This window comes from Cotesia glomerata, linkage group LG9 (genome assembly GCF_020080835.1).
Source record: "Cotesia glomerata isolate CgM1 linkage group LG9, MPM_Cglom_v2.3, whole genome shotgun sequence".
In the NCBI taxonomy this organism is placed as follows: Eukaryota; Metazoa; Arthropoda; class Insecta; order Hymenoptera; family Braconidae; genus Cotesia; species Cotesia glomerata.
This window is the reverse complement of record NC_058166.1, coordinates 9,628,900-9,637,910: the sequence shown is the minus strand read 5'-3', so window position 1 is coordinate 9,637,910 and position 9,011 is coordinate 9,628,900. Positions and strand designations below refer to the sequence as shown.

The following is a 9,011-nucleotide window of genomic DNA, read 5'->3' as shown; positions in this document are numbered from 1 at the left end:
TGTTGAAAACATCCAATACAGTCCCATACAGAACAATAGAATCTGTAATGGCTTATATGTAATCTATCTGGAGTAAAAAATTTCCAGATAGATTGAGATTTGGAATCTATATGTAAGTCCATCATAGCGGAGTTTCTTTATTGGAATTAATCGGATTATAATGTTATTTGTATTTGTATGGATCTCATCTGCACTTTACACTTAGGTTTGTATCTGTTCTTTTCGTAAGTCTATATGGACATAAAAACCTATGTGGATTTCCGAATGCGAAACAGAAAATTTTTTTAATGATTTTTAATGACAATTCCTCAATCGGAAAAAATTATGTATTCTACATGTAATAGCCACTCTGAAAATATCAGAATTTTTAAGTAATTCCATATAAACTGGAAATAAATAATTTATCTGTCAACACCAATAACACGACATTTTGGTCTATGTTATTTTATGAGCAGTTACGAACGTAATCAAATAATGTATCCACTGGAATACCTTAGGAATTGCAGCGACAAAAACACATCAAAAAACAAAATTTTTATTGGATTTTCCAGCTCCATACTAAAAGTTATTTTAAAGATTTTTATTTGTAAGTAACTATTGGAAAATGCTTTAAAATTTAATAGAATCAAGCAGAATATCCATAGTGAAATTCTACAGTAGAAGTTAGTTTTTATCGGAGAATCCAGTTTTAAAATAGAAATAATTTTGATGTTTTTATTTATAAATTACGTTTAAGAGTGCCTCATAATTATGTAATATTGATGATTATCCATATTTAATTTTTATCCCGTCACATGAAATTCATGAGGATATCCATAGGTGTATCTGTGGGCTTTTATAGGAATATTCAACTTTATAATAGAAATAATTCAATGTATTTATGTCTGTAAATAATTGTTAAAATTACCTCAAACCTCTATGAAATATAATGGACTATACAAATTGGATTTTTATGTCAGGTCTAATGTTATGTAAATGGATATACCCAAGCTTAGCTATTATATGTGCCTCTATACAAATATCCAGTCTTACATCAAGATTCCTTTTATATATTTTTATTTGCAAATTACAATCAAGAGTGTTTAACAAATATGTGATACTAAGTGGACTATCCAGATTGGATTTTTATTTCAAGACTAATGTTCTATATCTGAATAAATTACTCTGGCGCGCTGGCTGTCAATCGTTTTGAGAAATTTTTCTTCAGTTTCTGAAAAATAAGTCAATGACAAAAATTGATTAAAAACTATTTCTTGCTTAGACTTTTTTTTAAGAAACAAAAAACGATTTCAATAAACATTTGATAATTTACATTTAGATACTGTAGTATCTAGCGATGAAATTAAGTTAGCCGACATTTAAAATTTTTATATTTTTTTTTATTAAAAAAATTATTACAAAAAAATAAGAAAAAAAAAATTTCATTTGTAAAAAACTTGAATAACTTTAAGTACAATTTTTAAAAAATATTTTTCGGTTCCAATTTAATAAGTGAAATAAAAATTAAAATTAAAAACGTTGGCTAACTTTAGTATTTTGTTATCTAGTGAGTAAATTGCAAGTAAACGCTCGAGAAGAAAAGAGATAAAGTCATATGTGTAAAAAATATATTTACCCGCCAAAACGAAGGCACTGCAGCCACGTGGTAGTGGGGAAGGGGGTTACTCTATTCACAATCTGGCTTAGCCTGGAGTCCAGAGTTCAGGCCCTGGACTGTTAGTCAGTTGTTCTCTAAGAGTTGTGCGTATAAGAGCTTTTGTAAGAAGTCAGTGATTGTGTGTCAAATTTTGTTTCAAAAAATAAATTCCGTGGTAACAGCAGAAGGAGACGTAAAAAAATTTTATTTGTCAGAACGAAGTAAAGAAAACTGTAAGTACAATTATAATTATAATATAAAATCCCACTTTCTTTGTTAACAAGATCAAAATTAATTTCATAAATCCATTGTGTTTGCGTAAATATCCTTGTGAAAGAAAATTACTAATTTCTTTTATTGAAAAACTGAAATCTACTTTTATCTTGGTGTTTTTCAAATCAAAATTTCTTAATTTTTTAGCAAAATATTTCCAACAATCGATATTAAAACCTTAGTAGATTATGGGATTCTAAAGTATTTTGCATGGAGTGCCAATTACAACATTAGAATCCGATAGGTTACAATAAAAACTTTCATTGTGTTACTGCACTGAAAAAAAAAAAATTCTTGATTGTAGAGTAAATTTTCTTGGCTCAAGAAAATATTGAGGAAAGTTGAAAATTTCTTGAATGAAGTCAAAGTTTCTTTGGCCAAGAAAATTTTCTTAAGTCAAGAAAATTTTTTCTTGCTCCAAAATAATTTTCGTTTTCCTTAAAATTTTCTTGGCGCAAGGAATTCGTTTTTTGTGTATGGCGTGTGGATATTAATTAATTGTTAACAAAGCTTAAATAATATTATTGTACTGGGGCTGGCTGTAAAAAGTTGATAGAATTTTTTTTTATATATTGCCTTATATTGAAAAATTCATTTACTCAACTTTAATTAATTTTTATAAAATTGGTTTTTATTTTCGTTTGTGTCTTTAATAATTAAAAAACAAATGTTTTTTTCTCCTTAAGAATCGAAAAATTCCTATTTTTTACATTCTTAAATTCTACACTATTTTTTTTTAAGAATATGTCTGGTTATTGATATAAAAACCCTTTGTAGTTCATGAACGTGATTGAAAGATATTCTGTATGGAGCGCCACTCACAACATTAGAATCTATTAGCTTCCAATAAAAAATTATATTATGTTACCGGCGTCTGAATATTAACAAAGCTTAAATAATATTATTGTACTGAGGCTGGCTGTATAAAGTTGATAGAATTTTTTTTTGATATATTGTCTTATATTGAAAAATTCATTTATTCAACTTTAATTAATTTTTATGAAATTGGTTTTTATTTTCGTTTGTGTCTTTAATAACTAAAAAATAAATGTTTTTTTCTCCTCAAGAATCGAAAAATTCCTATTTTTTACACTCTTAAATTATACACTATTTTTTTTTAAGAATATGTCTGATTGTTAATATAAAAACCCTTTGTAGTTCATGAACGTGATTGAAAGATATTCTGTATGGAGCGTCAATTACAACATTAGAATCCATTAGGTTCCAATAAAAAATTTTTCTTTTTTTAATGACTCATGATAATTAATAATTAAAACTTCCTAAATTAAATTTTACTCAGACTTTCTATAATTAATAGATCAAAATTTTTCGAAACACCAATTATCTATTTATGAAATTTATGGAAAATTCTTTATTTAAGTTTATCGTTGAAAATTTTTTATCTTTTTTGTTAGAAATAAACATCCATGAGATTTGTAAAGAGCTTAAATTTGAAGTCAAACAACTTATCAACTGTTATTAGTTTAATTTTTTTCTGTACTTTTTTTTTTGGGATCACAATTAATATTTCTTTATGTATACCGAAATTGTTTTATCTTGAAACATTTTAGTTTGTTGCTCCTTAAAACTTGTACCATCGCAAAAGTAAATTTTTTTTCTCTGCGATAACGTTAGTATCGCTTCAATAATTGTGTATTTAGGTGAAATTAAATTAACTTGTCACCGGAATATTTAACCATTTGCTCTATAATGCTTTTTTTGGCGGAAGCATAGATGTAAAATACAATGAGAGTTGCGATTTTTTATTAATTATAACTGAACAAGACCATGTAAAACAGTTAGATGTTGATAAAGTAATAACGTTTTAATCAACAATTGTTTTAAAATTAGACGTAGTTTATACAGTAGAATTAAATTCGTAAATTTGTTATGGAATTCTAAGATCTTTTGTACGGAATGCCACGTATAACATTAGAATCCATTAGGTTTCAATAAAAAATGTTTGTTTTGTTACTGGCGAATGATAATTAACAAAATTTAAAAAATATAATTAAATTTAGACTTCCTAAAACCTGTAGATATAAATTTTTTTATAGCAAGAATATCTATTTATTAGTTCGTTATTAACAATAATTAACTTTAATTATTTATTTTATTTGCGTTAGTGTCCCAATAAATTTGAATTCGTAAATTTTATTTTGAGAAAATAAGAACAGCTTACTTTTTGGCGCTGCTAATTTTATTGTTTTTTTTTTTTTTTTGCATAAAATATTTTCAACAATTGTTTGTATGGAACCTTAACAGATTATGGAATCGTAAGATATTCTGTATGGAGTACCAACTACTATATTATAATCTATAAGCTTTTACTAAAAAATTTACACTTTGTTTTTGGTGTATGATAATTAACAAAGTTTTAAAAATATTACTATATTGAGAGGCTTTCCTATAAAAAAATTCAAAGATACTTCCTAGAAGAATTATTACACATTTATGATTTATGATTAATCAATAATAATGTATTATCAACATCACGTTTTATTTTCGTAAATGACCTAGTAGTTTTAAATCCGTTACTCTACCATTCAAACATACCCTGGCTGCATTTTTGCGCTAAAGAATGTGATCCTAATTTTCTATAGTATTTTTTCAATAAACTCCTATTAAAAAACTGAAGTAGTTCTGAGATTGGAAAGTATTTTGTTTGATGTATCGATTATAATATCAGAGTCCATTAGGTTTCATTATAAAATTATTATTCCGTAGCTAGCGTAATTAGCAATGCTTTAATAAAATTATAATATTTAAAAAATTAACATATATGCATGATTTCATGTAGGCAAAAACAATCAATTTTTATAGTCCGGTTCTATTTACGTATATGTCTAAAATAATAATAATTTGTAATTTTTTACTATGAAAATGAAAAATTTTGACTTTTTTGCGTGATTAAAATTCATACTTTCTTTCTGCTAAAATGTTCTTAACAATTTAAGTGAAAACCCTTACTGATTACAGGATTAATAGGTATTCTATTCTTTTGAAAATTCTGTAAATGAATATTGATATAGCACGACTCACAATGCGTAACATCAGAGATTGTGCTCTACGTTTCAAAATTTTTTTGCCTTTGTCTCACAACTATTTTAATAATTATACTTTCGGGATTTTTCCAAATTAAAATAATTAAAACACATAAATAATTTAATGGAGATTACTTCTGTCACCTCAAAATATTTAAAGTTAAAATAATTAAAAACATAATCAAACAACTATTTATGAGAATTTTATTTTTATCTGTTTTCCTATGCTTGTTTTTTACAAAGATATTAGCATTATGAGTCGTGCATTTTTGGATTTATTAAACTTTTCGTATAAATTCTTTTTCAATTGACATAAATTAGATTAATTTTTATATTATAGTTTTTACTGAACATTCGGCTTAGCCCAAATAGTAATCAAATTTGTTTAATGTAATTCTCATTGCTGGTTAAGTTATCTTTTTGAAAAATTTCTATAGATGAGAAAAAAAAAATAACTATAATGATTGAATACTTTCACAAAATATTAAGGAATAATTTCAGAAATCTTTTATTTTTATCGTTTAAAAATGTTTATTCCTTGCCAGAAATAAACTTGCACGAACTTTTAAAAGAAAAATCAGCTGTTGTATATTTAATTTTTCTCTAAATTGTTTTTTGGGATTGCAATAACATTTTTTTTCTTCTATCGATTTTTGAGCGGAGAAAATTTATCTTCTGCCAAAATTTGTCTTCGGCCAAAATGTAAATTATCAGATATCTATTGATTATTTTTGTTTTTTAAAGAAAAACTCTAAAGAAGAAATAGTTTTTTAATCAAGTTTTTGTCCCTGTCTTGTTTTTCAGAAACTGAAGAAAAACTTCAACGGACTATAGATAGTCAGCGTACCAAATTTCCTCCAGTTTCAGAAACTAGTTTCTGGAACTGAAGAAAGTGATGTGGGATATGATCAAAAATAACCGTGAAAACGGAAAGTGGCGATAATTCTATCCAATCTGTCCTTCAAGAGAAATTAGCCTTAAAAGAAAAAGAATTTATCCATTTCTTATATAGCTCTGAAGTCCTTTCAATAGTTATTTGCAGATAAAAATATATAGAATTATCTGTATTACTGTATGGAATGTTCTTGTAGAAGCCCACAGCTACACCTGGATGTATCCAAATATGTAACATTAAACCTGGAATAAAAATTTGGTATGGATAGTCTATTCGATCTCATATAGCTTTAAGGAAGTTCTAATTGTTATTTACAGATAAAAATACATTAAAATACTCTTATTTTTATATCGGATATTCCTATACAGGCCTATAGCTAAATCTGAGTACATCCAGATACATAACATTGGACTTGAAATAAAAGTCCAATCTGAATAATCCATTTGATACCATTTAGTTATAAGACATTATTAATTGTATTTTACAAATGAAAATACATAAAAGTAATTGTAATATAATACTGGTTTTTCATATAGAGGTCCACAACTACACCTAGGTATAATTTCTTATGTAGCTCTGATGTCCTTTTGATAGTTATTTGCAGATAAAAATAAATAGAATTATCTGTATTACTGTATGGAATATTCCTGTAAAGTCCCACAGCTACACTTGGGTATAAACAAATATATAACATTAAACCTGGAATAAAAATTTAGTATGAATAGTCCATTCGATCTCATAAAGCTTTAAGGTACTTCTAATTGTTATTTACAGATAAAAATACTTTAAAATATTCTTATTTTTAAATCGGATATTCCTATAAAGGCCTACAGCTACATCCAAATATATCCAGATACATAACATTGGACATGAAATAAAAGTCCAATCTGAATAATCCATTTGATATCACATAGTTATAAGACAGTCTTAATTGTATTTTACAGATGAAAAGACATAAAAGTGATTGTAATATAATACTGGTTTTTCATACAGAGGCCCACAACTTCACCTAGGTATATCCAGTCGTATAACTATAGACTTGGCATAAAAATTCACTCGGGATAGTCCGATTGATATAAGTAGACGTAAGATACTCTTAGAGTTAATTTACCGATAAAAACATATTAAACTAAAGTTATCATAAAACTGGACACTCCACCAGAAAACATTTTTTATCATTACGCTATGTTATTGGATTTTCTAATAGAATCCACTTGCTCTAGTACATCTTGGTAAATCCAGATAGAAATTCTCTAGGCATACAAATTCCATTAAAATCCAGATGGAAATTCTTGAGACATATAAATTCCATTAAACTTTCCGTTTTTTTCCTTTGAAAATTTGTATAGATCTGTATATGGATTTGCAGCGACAAAAGCACATTAGACCCCAATAAAGTTATTTGTTATTGGAATCTATGGGATTATTTCAACAGGGGTGGATCTGAAGTCACAAAAAATTTTTTTCTTGAACCTGAAGATGAAAAATAAGAGATCGAGAGCTCACTAAGTTATGGGTCATACCATTTAATATATGACATAGATATTCTTCTCGATCATGTCGAAGTATATTTTTTTCTCGTTGATTAAAAGCTTTCATTAAATTTTAAATTAATTTTGATTTTATTAGAGTTGAATTTTCAGGAAAAATGTTTACTTTTCAACGTAACAATCCTCTAAACTGTTTTTGAAAAAATGAAGCACCGCAATCTAAATGTTTACCAAAAATTGAAATGTATTATAGTCGATATTAAAATTAAAATTTTAATCATCTGTTGATGAGCATTACATCGACACCTTCATCGAACGATTACCTGGTGAAAAAATAAATAATGGCAATGATAGAGCTATTAGGACAGCCTATCAATAGTAGAAACGTTCCTTGGAGCAAGCTAAACATATAAATATAAATATTATTATGTGTATACTGATAATAATGACAGTCTGACTAAGGCACAGAATGATGGAAGTGTATCCTCTTCAAGTCATTTTGATTACTTATTTGAAAAAAGAATTCAAAAGTGAAGAATATGTTTGATCGTTAGAATACTCTGGAGCTAGTAAATTGTGTGAAAAAATTATTAAATTGTTGACATTGATGAAGTCGAAAAATTGGATGTTAATGAATTTAACAGACATCTAAGAATTTTTTAGATTTTTATAATAATTAAATTATAATAAAAAACATTTAGCTAAAATATTCCACATGTAGAAATTTTCGAGAATTATAAGCGAATTTTTAATAACATTTTTTTTATAATAATTGATTGGTTGTAAAAATTCAATGAATTATCAAATGTCTGCTAATTTCAGCACCATAAAAATTGGTATGTTTTATTTTTCTATTCATTCATTTTAATATAAAATTCAAATAATTTATTGATTAATTAATTTAATTGAACAGATCTTCGTGCGAGGAAAAGCCGGATTAAATAGAAAAATTGATGGAGACATTTTTGCTGTTGAGTTATTACCAGAGTTAGAATGATCAGTACTAAATTAAATAATTTTGTATGCTGAAACTGATCATGTAGATCCAGATGATTTGTTATTGATTGAAGTTGAGTGCAAATGTCCATAAATAATTCTAATACATCAAAATTTAATTAAAACTACAATGTAAAGAACATTTTTTTATGCCAGTTGAAAGGAAGATTCCTAAAATGATGATCAAAACATGGGAATCAAAGATTTTAAGTAATCAGAGAATAATTGCTGTCATTCGCTGGGTAATATTGGTGATAAGGAAATTGAGAATGAAGTATTACCGAAGAAGTGAGCATTTTATTATTTACATGAATCAGTAAAAAAAATTAGGAAAACGGTTGACCCTAAAGGCCATCCCTGCAACTTCCCGCTAATTCCGTTAATACCTGGCCGTTTTTTTGAGCTCTTCGAGCTCAAAAGTACAATCTATGTGTTGTTTTAAGCTCTCCGAGCTCAAAAGGTTTTTCTATGCTTTTGAGCTCTTTGAGCTCAAAGTCTGATAGAAGTTTCATAGAACACTATTTTTTGAAAGTTCATACCGCAATAACTTTTGAATGAATGAACCGATTTTTACGCGGTTGGCGGTGGCCTTCTACGCAGTTTTTAAGCCTCATAAAGAATTTCTAAGTTTCAATTGGTCAAACTAGAAATTTCGGAGTAACTCTGAAAAACACTTT

General features: G+C 26.9%; 3 long non-coding RNA genes across 3 annotated transcripts in view; 1 reads left to right on the top strand and 2 right to left on the bottom strand.

Annotated features, from left to right (window-relative positions):
• Positions 1 to 7,580, top strand: part of LOC123271933 — a 19,689-nt gene extending 12,109 nt beyond the window's left edge. Inside the window, exons 3-4 of the long non-coding RNA XR_006510965.1 lie at positions 7,284 to 7,407; positions 7,492 to 7,580. This is a non-coding gene — a long non-coding RNA (uncharacterized LOC123271933). The remainder of the gene's footprint in view (positions 1 to 7,283; positions 7,408 to 7,491) is intronic.
• Positions 183 to 565, bottom strand: LOC123271965. Its single transcript, XR_006510997.1, has 2 exons — positions 493 to 565; positions 183 to 349 (listed from the first exon to the last, which is right to left on the bottom strand). It is a non-coding gene; the product is annotated as an uncharacterized LOC123271965 (long non-coding RNA).
• On the bottom strand, positions 645 to 1,702 carry LOC123271954. The gene is made up of 3 exons (XR_006510986.1): positions 1,616 to 1,702; positions 908 to 1,210; positions 645 to 832 (listed from the first exon to the last, which is right to left on the bottom strand). It is a non-coding gene; the product is annotated as an uncharacterized LOC123271954 (long non-coding RNA).
• Positions 7,581 to 9,011: the final 1,431 nt, after the last annotated feature.